We start from the raw sequence: 12338 nt of genomic DNA on the forward strand, positions 1-12338 counted from the left end.
CGGCCATGATGTTCTTTAGCCGAAGGTTGAGATCTCGTCTGGATTTGCTCAGACCAAATGTGCGAAGAAATGTTGAGGACAAACATTTCCAACACATCAATGAGAAGCCGACAAAGAGCTTCAATGTAGGACAACCAGTCTTGGCCCGTGACTACCGAACAGAGAAATGGCAACCCGGAATGATATGCACACGGCAGGGGCCATTAATGTACACAGTGGATGTTGGGGAGAACATTGTGAGACGCCACGTCGACCAGATCTTAGCGTCACAGGAACGAGTCAACCCCATGTCTCGTGTACCTGGGGATGAACCCAACATACCGGTAGCATCTACCTCAGAAACAGTAGCAGTGGAAACTGATGAACTAACCGACGAAAGGGGGCCAGAATCGCCTCCGCACCAGGAACAACAACCTCAGGATAGGCGCTATCCAGAAAGGATCAGGAAGCCGCCCCAAAGACTGAGTCTATGAATGGACTATTTCTGTTTAATGTGCATGTTAATGTGTTAATTGTTATTTGAATATTATGGGTACTGCTAATCTAAAAGGGGAGGAATTGTAGTGTATGTACCTTTAAGAGAGAACTACTTTTACAGCTCCTGTATACTGTAGTACCGGCAGTGACCACACCTGTATATAAGCCTTGAGCTTGCCTCTGTACTGCCAGTCTTGAGACTACCCTACTCCAGTAAACACCTGTTGATTGTTAAGTTACAGCCTCCGTGTAGTTATTGGAAAACATCATACTCTAAGAATCACGGATCCAACAGTTTAGACAGCTAAATAAGCGTTTTGTTTTTAATATCCTAGAGCATGGCTTGGAGGAAGAAGGAAACTTGTTAAAGGAGCAGCCAGGCACTTCAAATAGTGTATATTCTGCCCATCCTCACCAATCGCATCATCTTAGGTGCTCTAGCACCAACCCAGAGATATTGGGCTGGATTTTCCAAGCCCTGAGGAGGCGGGCATGGAGGCTAGACTGCCAGTAATGTAGCAGAAAGTGGGGGCAGATGGCAAACCCGCCTCCATCCTGCCTCCATACCCTTTTGCCAGGAGGCTGGAAGCTGTGCTGCTTCAGGCCCCGTCTCCTGGAGGCGGGAAAGACATTAAATCCTTTTAACTGCCTGTTGACAGGTAGTTAACAGGCAGAAAAAAGGGTTAGTGCCATTTTACCTTCACAGGTGAAGGCTTTCTGACCTCAGAGAACCCTGCCGGGTTGGAGGAGACGTGAAGGAGGTTTGTGGGGGTTGGAGGCACCTGGAAGTAAGATGTAGAGGTGAGTGATGAGTGCAAGTGTGGAGTGGTAAATGTAAGGTGAGTGATAAGTGTAAAAAATGTTCACTTACCTTGTTTTCTTCCTACAGCCTTCATCCACCCTGGATCGGGAGATCTGACATCCTCCTTGTTGAGTTCACGGACTGGCTGTTGGGTCCTCCGAACCAACAGCCATCTGAAATCGACAAAGTTGAAAGGTTTGATGAGTCCTGAGCACAAGGGCTCATCAAACTACAGAGAATGTCAGTGTTTGACAGCTTCACAGAGCTGTCAAACACTGACATTTCTTCTTTCATGAAGTCTTGACAGATAGCATGACAGACGTTGATGTGCTCGGTCAGTGACTTCCTCCCTAATTGGCCTGCTGAGCCCACAGGGCGGGCTTAACAAGGTCAATCAGGGGAAAATCCCTCTGGTTGGTCAGACGATAATGGAGGTGGGACATTGACATGACAAGCAGCAGTCCCGCCACCAACTCGTCTCCATTGTGAAAATCCAGCCCAATGCCTCAAGAGGAAATGTTAGAGAGTCAGAAAGGTGAGTATAAGGGTGGAGAAATGGCCATCCTTGGCTGATGAGCCTAGAGACTTAAATCTCAGGGGCTCAGTCCTCAAAAGACCAATGATTAGAGGCATTGATCTCATGGACAGTCAGTGGACAAGGTTTCCACTAACATAGTTGAGATGGTAGATAAGTAGATAACAGTACCTAAATATCCATTTTGGAACAAAAACGGATAGATCGGAGTATTTTTTAAATGGTGAAAAGATAGCAACAGTGGAGGTCCAAAGAGATTTAGGGGGCCAGGTATAGAGATGACTAAAATGCAGTGGTCAGGTACAAAAAATGATCAAAAAGGCTAATGGAATATTAGGAGGAACAATTCAGTATCGCCTCGTTTGGGGCGCCATTATCAGCCGTGCGCAAAGTTTAGTGCCTAGCGCTAATTATCGCCTCCGATGGCAAACTTGGCTTTTATCGCCCCTGGAGGTGACTGGAGCAATAAATCAGGCGCTTCACACCATTCTTAAGGCGCAAAGGCCGAGGAGCGAGGCGCTACCTCAGAGCGCTGGCGAAGCTCATGTGATGTCAGTCAGCAATGGAACACAGACAAACTGGCCCATTAACTCTGTTTCTCTCTTCACAGATGCTGCTTGCCCTGATGAGTTTCTCCAGCATTTTCTGTTTTTATCTTAAAGGGGAGGGTTGATTTTGCTCTCCATCCACATCCTGCTCATTGCAGCCTTGAATCTCGGCCTGGAGAGACCTGTACATCAAATTTGCTGGAAAGAACAATGGAGAGACCCAGGGAAAGAGGTCAGAGTGCAGTCCCCACAGTCTCTTCTAAATCGATACAAGGAAGGGCAAATCAAAATAAACCTGCAAAGTACTGCTCAGTACCCAAAACTCCTTCACACAGCGGTGAATCTCTCCAGAAGTCTCTCTCTCTCTCAGAATGCGTGGTGCAAAAATGCCACCAACAAAAAAAGGCAGGAAGCGGTCGCCTTTAAATAGCGCTCCCCCAGTCCCTTTCTGACTGCATAACACTCCCCTCAACCTGTCATTGCTAGCAGCAGGAGGTAAGGCAGGGTGCACCACTCAATATCCGGTCCGGGGCGATACCGGGGTGTTGCACACTCAACTGATGTCATGATCTGCCTGCGCAGGAGATCGTGGCGGTAATGTGTAGCGCCGCCACAAAATGTCTAGTTAATTTCGCGAGCAGCGCAAACATCGCTGCGCCCGGGCGCTAGTTTCTTTGCGCCCCATTAGCGCCCTCTTAAGATGCTAACAGGAGGCGCAAACCTACTGAATTTTTCCCCCTTAGACTTTATAATTAGAGGTCTAGAATATAAAGGGGAAGAAGTTTTGCTACAGCTGTACAAAGCACTGGTTAGACCACATCTGGAGTACTGTGCACAGTTCTGGGCACCGCACCTTAGAAAGGATATATTGGTCTTGGAAGGAGGGCAGCGCAGATGCAGAAGGTGACCAGTGCTCCAAGGGTTAAATTATAAATTGAGATTACATAAACTAGGCTTGTATTGCCTGGAATATAGAAGGTTAAGGGGCGATGTGATTGAGGTTTTTAGGATTTAGGAAATAATAGAGTAGATAGTGAGAAACTTTTTCAGCAGCTGGGCACATCTTGCACAAGGGGTTATAACCTTAAAAACAGAACTAGGCCATTCAGGAGAGAAGTTAGGAAGCACTTCTTCACAGAAATGGTGGTAGAAATGTGGAACTCTTTCCCACAAAAAGCAATAGATGCTAGTTCAATTAATAATTTTAAATCTGAGAGCGATATATTTTTTGCTAGCCAAGGGTGTTAGGGAATATGGAGCCAAGGCTGTTTAGGATACAGATCAGCCGTGATCTCATTGAGTGACTTGAGGGGCTGAATGGTTTACTCCTGTTCCTATATCCTATGTTCCTATGTCACGAATAGATAATTTGAGGGTTAGCCTTAACATACTTCCACCAGGCCTCCAGTACTTAATTGGGTCTATTGAATATGCTATAACACTGACCAGATGCATCTTTGAGCTTGTGTCCAACACCAATATGCTACAAGGAGTGGTAATACATGTTGCTTTCTCTCATGAGAGTGACAATGTGCCCATTTCCTTAAGCCCCCCTTCAATGCCAGTGTGAGGGAGCTACACACCAGGGTCTGCTTCCCTTTGACAAAGCAAGAGATAGAACACCAAAAGATGGAAATGTCCCAGCCACCTACCCAACAATCTCCTGTCACTCACAGAGCATCATGTAAAGTAAGAGTTTAGGAACACGTGTTAGTAAGGATCTAGGCACAAGGGGTAGACACTGTCATAGGAGGTAGCAATCTTTGAAATAGTTGATACCATTTTGGAAAATAATATACTGAAACTAAAATTGTTAAACTACGGAGACTTCAGTGTTCAGTTCTCTGGACGTATGCATTTAAGGGACACAAGCCTACAATATCGAAAATCCCACAACCATGTCAAAAAATCACTTAAGACTTCAAGTAAACTACTTTTAACCAGAACCCGAAACTTCTTCAAAAACAAGTAATACCAGTTCAACGCCAGTCCTATTGGCACTCTAATAACTCCACGTCTTCACTTAAATTACTTTTTAAAAATTTGTGTATGGGATATGGGCGTTGCTGGCAAGGCCAGCATTTATTCCCCATCCCTAATTATATTACTGATGCAAGGTACAGATACCTTTAAGAATGTAGGTATTAATGAGATATTTGGGGATGTGGTGGGGGATCCAGTCATAAGGGAGCAAATTTTATTTCTCTGCATTTTTTAAAAATTTAAAGCAATTGACAAAAAACTGCTGTCTCTTTTCTCTGGCTACAGGCTGATAAATATCTTGCTCCTGTAGGATTTGGCCAGTGCCAACATCAGTGGGTGCATGTGCTTGATGGATTTTTGGACTTTTAAAATGGATATGTACCCTTTTAAAATGGAGAAGCACATGGGCTGCGTTTCAAAATGGAGTTTGGACTTTTGGACTTTAAAAAGGACTGCCTGTTGGTTTCTGTGAAGATAGCAGGAACTGTCTGTCTTTTGGGTTGCCATGGGACCAGTCTCAATGCTGATGTCACGAAAGGCAGGAGCCTTTTCATATTTAAACTTGTGTGATTTGGGGAAAAACACCTTTTGTCCATGGAGCCGGGATGTCTGGATGGACAATGAGGTTTGCAGGCCAAAAGTAACAACTCTGGACTCTTTCAATGAAGGAGCAGACAAGAACTTAACAAACAGTTAGCAATTCAAGAACTGCTCATCTATAGTAATGGCCTACCATTGCTTTCATCAAGATGACCAACCCAGGACAGAGACGTCACCAGGAAGGCCAACTAGCATCTCTGCGACCATGGTAACCAGGAATCGCCCAGCCAGTTTTGTGTATTATACGGGGTATAAATAAGCTGAACTTTGGGGATTCAGGGCTTGCTTTTCTCTACCATCTGGGTCGGGGTTCTCCGCGTAACTACACGTTCGTCAACTCTCCAGGGACGCCCGAAGTGAGTGCCTCATCGTACTGCCTGAACATAACTCTCTATGCTTCATTGCATGCCTCTGTCAGGCATGGTTTTGTCTCTGGAGTTGACTGGAGCCGGGACCGCATGAATCAATGACAAGGGCTGGTAATTATATCCAGCATACGCCTCTAGAAATCCCTAGGACCGCCCGCGTGTTTGGCTGCTGAGGAACTGCAAGTTTCCAAGACGCAGGCTAACACGTGTGTGTGTGTGAGTGAGGAGGCATCCAAGTATGGGTTCTGAGCAAACCGGGAGAGGGATTTAGTTAGAAGGGTTTTTCCATTATCTAGGCTTAGATTCTGGGAAGGGGTTGGTTTGGTGTAACCAACAGGGTGGGTATTTTAGTCTAAAGTTATAAACTAGTGTCCACGGTCACCTACTCATTATGCCATTAGCGTGAGGAGTAGGGATTGTCATTTTGTGAGTGTAACAAAAGGAATCGATCTTTGACCAACCTGAACTGTTTTGTTTTGTCTGAGTCAATTCTAATCTATCCATAGTAACTCCTTGGGTCCGAACTTGGGGGTTATGGGGCTTGTGGTTCGCGGTATAATTCGGAAGACCAACTGGGTGGCATCCAGTCACGGCCGGGTTACACTGTAATCCCACTGGGGATACTGCGCATCGGGCATAGGGGAAGACCTATCTGGCCTTGGCCTCTCTCTCTGTGGGATTACCTGCTAATCGACAGGCTAGGCAGGGACTATTGGCAAAAGCTCCTACCGTCCAAGGGAAACAACCCAAAACGGGGAGTTTTTGAGGCACAGGTCGACTCGAGGGAGAGTCATAGAAACATGGGGCACGCAAAAACACCCTACACCCCATCTCCTCTCCCTACTGTGCAATGTCATCCTGCTATGGGGATGAAGGGCCATTTCCCTCTTCTTTATGGTCTTCATCTTCAGCTTCAGAACAGAATAATCCTTTCTGCAGAGTAACATCATGCAACAGGCAACAAACTATTGGAATTCTGAACACTCTTGCTGGGCTACACTTTAGGGCTCCATTAGATTTGCCTAGTCACCTAAGACAACATTTTGAATGCCAATTGTCTACTCTATCATTCTTTTCGTAGTCCCCTATTGTTTGTTCGCCCCCTCTGTTTGTGGATTCCATACTGGAGTCATTAGCCATGACTGCAGGGATATCCCTGGTCACCAATCAACCATCCTGAAATATGGTTTGAGTCATCAGGACATTTATGATGGATTATTGGATGATAAAAGCCTCATTACAGCTTTCTAGTATCATCATGACAGCTGCTGGTAAGGTGAATGGCATTTCACACTATATCCTATTAGTGAAATTGAAGCAGTTGTCATACAGAGCTTTCAAGGCCACATATATACCATCAGTTGCTCCCTGGACCTGTGGGAACCCTGCCAGTCTACAGAATTGACTGCTTATTCGCTTTGGGGGAATAATTTGGTACCTTAGCGCCAAATCTCCCCCTCCACCCCCATAGTGTCATTGGTAACAGGGAGATCATGACTTCAGTGAGTGTACAATGCTCACTGAGCGCTCGATCTGCAAAATTGATTGTCACCACCTACCTTAGCACCTGGAGTAAACAGCGACAGGGTGAGCTGGTGTGAAGCAGCAGGAAGCCATTTCCAGGGATGTTATATAAAGGGATCATCAGTAATGACTCGCAGCTGTCAGGTTTCTTGTGAGTTTTACTTAGTCCAAAGGGGAGAAGTTCATTATAGCCCAGGAATGAGCGCTAACTGTAGAAATGTTTGAGAATTAGCGCCAGGTGCTAATGATTCAGATTGCACGCAAAATTCAGTCCCATTGCAAAAGGAAAGGATCGGCGCGCTAAATCAAGCACTAATGGCCTAGCTCAGTGGCGTTAAATGCGAAGCCCTGACCAATATCAGATGCAATCTAATCATAAGTCATCCTTGCCACAGGCTCTTTCCAGTTCTTAAAGGGGAGGTTCACTGATGCTGCAGAACCTCATTTTCAGCATTGCTGGCCATGCAGCTGCCTCAGTAAGCACAAGTAGGCCAAGTAGAAGGAGCCGGATGACTCAAGAAGCTGCACTGATGGAACATCCACGCCCCAGGGAGAGAGCCTGCAAATTCAGTGATGAGGCATTGGAGGCCTTTGTCTTCACTATGGAGCAAAGGAGGGCAGTGCTGTACCCAACAAGTGGCAGGAGGCCCAGCACATCTCAGGCAGCACTGTGGGCCCCAGGACCCATATATAGTGCAGGAAGAAATTTAATGACCTTACTCGGGTGGTCAAGGTGAGTCAATCCTTCAACAAATGCCACATACCACCATCTGTACCCCAATCTTCAAACAATGCCCAAAGCATCACACGACCAGCACTCATCCACCAACAATGTCTACCTACCAACACTCGCTTTCACATCTCGCAACTTGCACACAATGACAGCTATTCAACAATGATAGCTATTCAACTTTGGCAGGCACATCACCCAAACACATTGCTCCACACTCACACACTTTCCTTTCTCTTGCAGGCCAAGATGGCGCACAACAGGAGGGAGCAGGAGTGCACTGTCTGAACTGGACACTCGAGTGCTACAGATTATTGGGCGCCAGGTGGGGACAACAACAGTATGTTCATCCCTACTCCTTATTCTCACATCCCACTTTGCCCTCACCCCACAAGCGTTTTGCACTTTCTAGCTAATCATGCTGTCTCCATGCATTTCTCCCTTCCTGCCCCCTCCCCTCACCTTAACCCGAATCTTGTGCCTTTATGCTTTCAGATAATCAGCAAGCACCTGAAGGGCATATCCCTGAGGGCACTGTTGAGAGTGAGGCGGGAAAAGAGGAGGTGGAAGAAGATATTGAGTCACTGCATGTCTGACCCACAGGCACCAGCACAGATACTGGCACTACGCAGTCTTTAGCTATATCTCTTGTTGCAGACTGGAAGGATCTGCTGGTGAAGAAATTGAGGGCGGCGGTGCCACTGAGAGAACTGTGGTCGCACTGATCTGAGGCTTGACGTCTGGTTGCAGGAGGTGGCACTTTGCTGAAGCGGAGCCTTCTAATGCTCTGCTCCTCGCTTAATTGGAGGTAGGAGAAGTGCTCTCGGAATACCCTCAGAGGGTAAGGTCTCCTGTTCAGGGCCCTCATGGCAGTTCTCCTTCTGGCCACATGTTCCAATCTTTCTTGCTGCCTCTGCTCCCTCCACCGTAGATCCTGGAGGGCGAGGTCGATATAATATGTTAACGCTGTTGTATAGATGCAAGTTATTGCAGAAAAAATTGATTAATAAAGAAAAGGAAGATAATGTAAGAAAAGGACAAAAGGCCATTCAGCCCATGAAAGCTCCTCTCCTCAGTAGTCTAACTAACCCAGCCTAGCATTCAACTTCATTTTGAATATCTCTGACTCTGTAGCCTTATCTGGTCAGCTCTGCTCAGAGCAGCCTAATGCCCCTATATTGGCTAACAACAAACAATAGATGTCTTTACTCACACCTGAAGCAGGCGTTAGGCCCTTTGCATATGCCAAGAAAGGATCTAGTGTTTGCTTCAGGTCCCTGCTGCAACATTGGTTTGCCCTAGAGAAAACCAACCCTAAGTATTACCTAAATAAAAAAAAGGAAGATTACTCACCACAATCAGCATCCTGATCGCTGTTGCTCCTGGTCCTGAGATCCAGGCTCCCCAAACCCTACCTCCTTCCTCCAAGGCCCCGATCCCTTCCTCCCGGCCCCGATGCCATCCCTGAAATCCCAATCCTTCCCCCCCCAACTCCCCGCCTCGCAACCCAGGCACCCTATTCTGGCTCAACCCCCTGATCCCAAGTTGAAGCCCCCGATCCCAAGCTGAAGCCCCCAATGGCAACACAGCATCCAATCCGAAAATGGAGCCCTTGATCTCAAGTTGAACCCCTTCCATAGATTTACATACAATTACATAGAATCTACAGCACAGAACATAAGAGCATGAGAAGTAGAAGCAGGAGCAGGCTGCACGGCCCCTTGAGCTTACTCTGCCATTCAGTAAGATCATGGCTGAACTTCTACACCAACTCCTCTTTCCCACCCTATCACCATATCCCTCGATTCCCTTAGTGTTCAAAAAACCTATCGATCTTGAATATACTCAACGTCTGAGCATCCACAGCTCTCTGAGGTAAAGAATTCCAAAGATTCACAACCCTCTGTGTTAAGAAATGTCTCCTCTGCTCTGTCCTAAATGGCCAATCCCTTATCCTGAGGCTATGACCCTTCATTCTAGACTCTCCAGCCAAGGGGAACAGCCTCTCAGCATTTACCCTGTCAAGCACTCTAACAATTTTATACTTTTCAATGAGATCACCTCTCATTCTTCTAAACTCCAGATAATGTAGGCGCATTCTGCTCAATCTCTCCTCATAGGACAGCCATGTCATCCCTGTAATCAATTTGGTGAAGCTTTGTTGCACCACCTCTCAGGCAGGTATATCATTCCTTAGGTAAAGAGACCAAAACTGTACACAGTACGCCAGATGTGATCTCACCAAAGCCATAGATAATTGCAGCAAGACTTCCTTACTCTTATAATTCAAACCCCTTGCATTAAATGCTAACATACCATTTTGCCTTCCTAATTGCTTGCTGTACCTGCATGTTAACTTTCTGTGATTCATGTACAAGCACCTCCAAATCCCTCTGAATACCAATATTTACTATTCTCTCACTATTCTGCTTTTCCATTCTTCCTAAAAAAAAGGATAATTTCACTCTTCCCCACATTATACCCCATCTGTCACCTTCTTGCCCAATCACTTAAATGGTCTATAGCCCTTTGCAGCCTCTTTACATCCTCCTCACAGCTTACTTTCCCACCTAGCTTTGTATTGTCAGCAAACTTCGATATATTACACTCGGTCCCCTCATCTCAGTCATGGATATAGATTGTAAATAGCTGAGGCCCAACCACTGCTCCTTGCAGCACTCCATTAGCATTAACATTCCAAAAATGAACCGTTTATTCCTACTCTCTGTTTTCTGTCCAATAACCAATCCTCAATCCATGCTAATATATTACCCCCAATCCCATGAGCCCTAATCTTGTGTAACAAACTCTTGTGTGGCATCTTATCGAATGCGATTTGAAAATCTAAATATACTGTATTTACTGGCTCCCCCTTCTCTGCCCTGCTAGTTATACCCTCAGAACTAATAAAAATTTAAATGCTGTGAAAAAATGCAGTTTTCAGCCCTTACTGCCTTTCAAAAAATCTTACCATTAAAAGGAAGTCCCCAGTGGGAGTCTTCGGCACTTAAAAGCTGAATTCCCTTCCGAGCCTGAAAAAATGGGAAAAGTGCTCCAGCACTAACACAAATGCCTCAGAAAGCCAGGAAGGGACACCCAGGGTCTTGCACACAGTTTTGTGCAGGGAGTCAACACTTCAAGAGAGGAACTCTACCCATAGGGGCCAGGAGGTGCTCTAGAAAGAAGGATTTAGGACTATATCAATGAGGACGTCACTGCCAGCAGTGTCGGCCCCTGGACCTGGCTACAGTACCCAAAGAAGCTTCATGACCTCAGACCACTGGTCAAGGTCAGTGAATGCATTGTCAAAAGCCATCTCCTGCCAACTGCATCACTAGCATCACACACTGCTCAATGCATAACTCCCCCCCACAATCACTCACCTACCAACATTCTGTCTCAATCATGAGGCACATCTCCCATTCCTAGCCTCACCTCACCCCCTTGGAGGAGATGGTGCAGGCCATTCTTGGCAGGAGCATGGCTGAGCCCTTGGACAGCGACGGGGCTGAAAGGATACAAGATGCTTGTATCCTCATATGTTATCCTCCTTCTCGCATGCACCTCTTGCTTTCCCACCCTCCCCTCACCAAAACTCTATCCTTGTGCCTTCCACATTTCACACACCCAAGAAATTCAACCTGCCCAGCCAGTGGTTGGCCAAGAAGAGGGAGAGGAGTGTAAAGAAGAAGAAGAAGAAGCAGAAGAATGTTGATTTGACACTCACAACCACCAGCTCCTCAAGGTTGACCAGCAAGGCCATTTGCAGTGTCCCCCACTGAAAGTCAGCAGCCTTCCACCAGCCACACTGCAGCCACTGGGGTAGCAATGTGTGACATCAGTAGGATAGGAAAAGGCACACACAAGACAATCACTAAGAGAATTGCAGAAGGGTGATGAGTTGATTTCTTGATGTCATATTGGATGGAGAGATGTATAAAGTTGGATTGGAAAGTTTACTTGGTGGTGGCTTTTATTTCAGCATCATGGTCAAGAGGATGCTGTGATGGTCAGTAACAGAGGGAAGGTAAGGTGTGGGACAAATGCCGAAAGGGGAATTGGGATTGTGGTCACTGGGACCGCAGGTGAATGATTCCATCCTGGATATCCTGGCTATAAAGGGGCAATCTGGCTTGCATCTTTGCTTCTGCTTCTGCTGCCTCCTCTTCTGTTTCCTCCTCTTTAGTTTCCTCCTCTTCTGCTTGCTCCTCCTCTGCTTCTTCCTCTTCTGTTTCTTCCTCCATTGTGTCTTCCTCTTCCTTCTGCGAGCGGATACTATAAATCTGAAATGACAGCATCAAATGCTGGAAATACTCTGCTGTTCAAGCAGCATCTTGATCTGAGACGTGAACTCTGTTTCTCTCTCCATGGATATTGCCTGACCTGCTGAGTAATTGCAGCATTTTCTGTCTTCTCAGAGGCCTTCCTTTACCATCCGAGGCTTTGCTAGCATTCAGCAGCACTCTCTACACATTTAAAAATATTTTAACATCTATTGCAGGAAGCCACTACTTCAATAAAATCAAAATAACCCAGTCCAAAAGTTTAAATGCAAACTTACCGGAAAGATGTATGTTCCACCAGCTTGCGGAAGCGCAATGGCCGCTGTTTTCTTTACATGACGCTGATGATGCTAAGGGAGTGAATTTCTCCCCCTGTGTCCCTTTGTGACACAATCTGCTTGATTTTACCCAAATATTTCCGGTATGTTTGCATTTAAGAGGTCCTAGCCCAGTTTAAGTGCAGTCCGTCCCAAAAAAATAGCTCACTC

Source organism: Somniosus microcephalus, chromosome 1 (assembly GCF_052327205.1).
Source record: "Somniosus microcephalus isolate GS21.2 chromosome 1, FLI_Smic_1.0, whole genome shotgun sequence".
Taxonomy (NCBI): domain Eukaryota; kingdom Metazoa; phylum Chordata; class Chondrichthyes; order Squaliformes; family Somniosidae; genus Somniosus; species Somniosus microcephalus.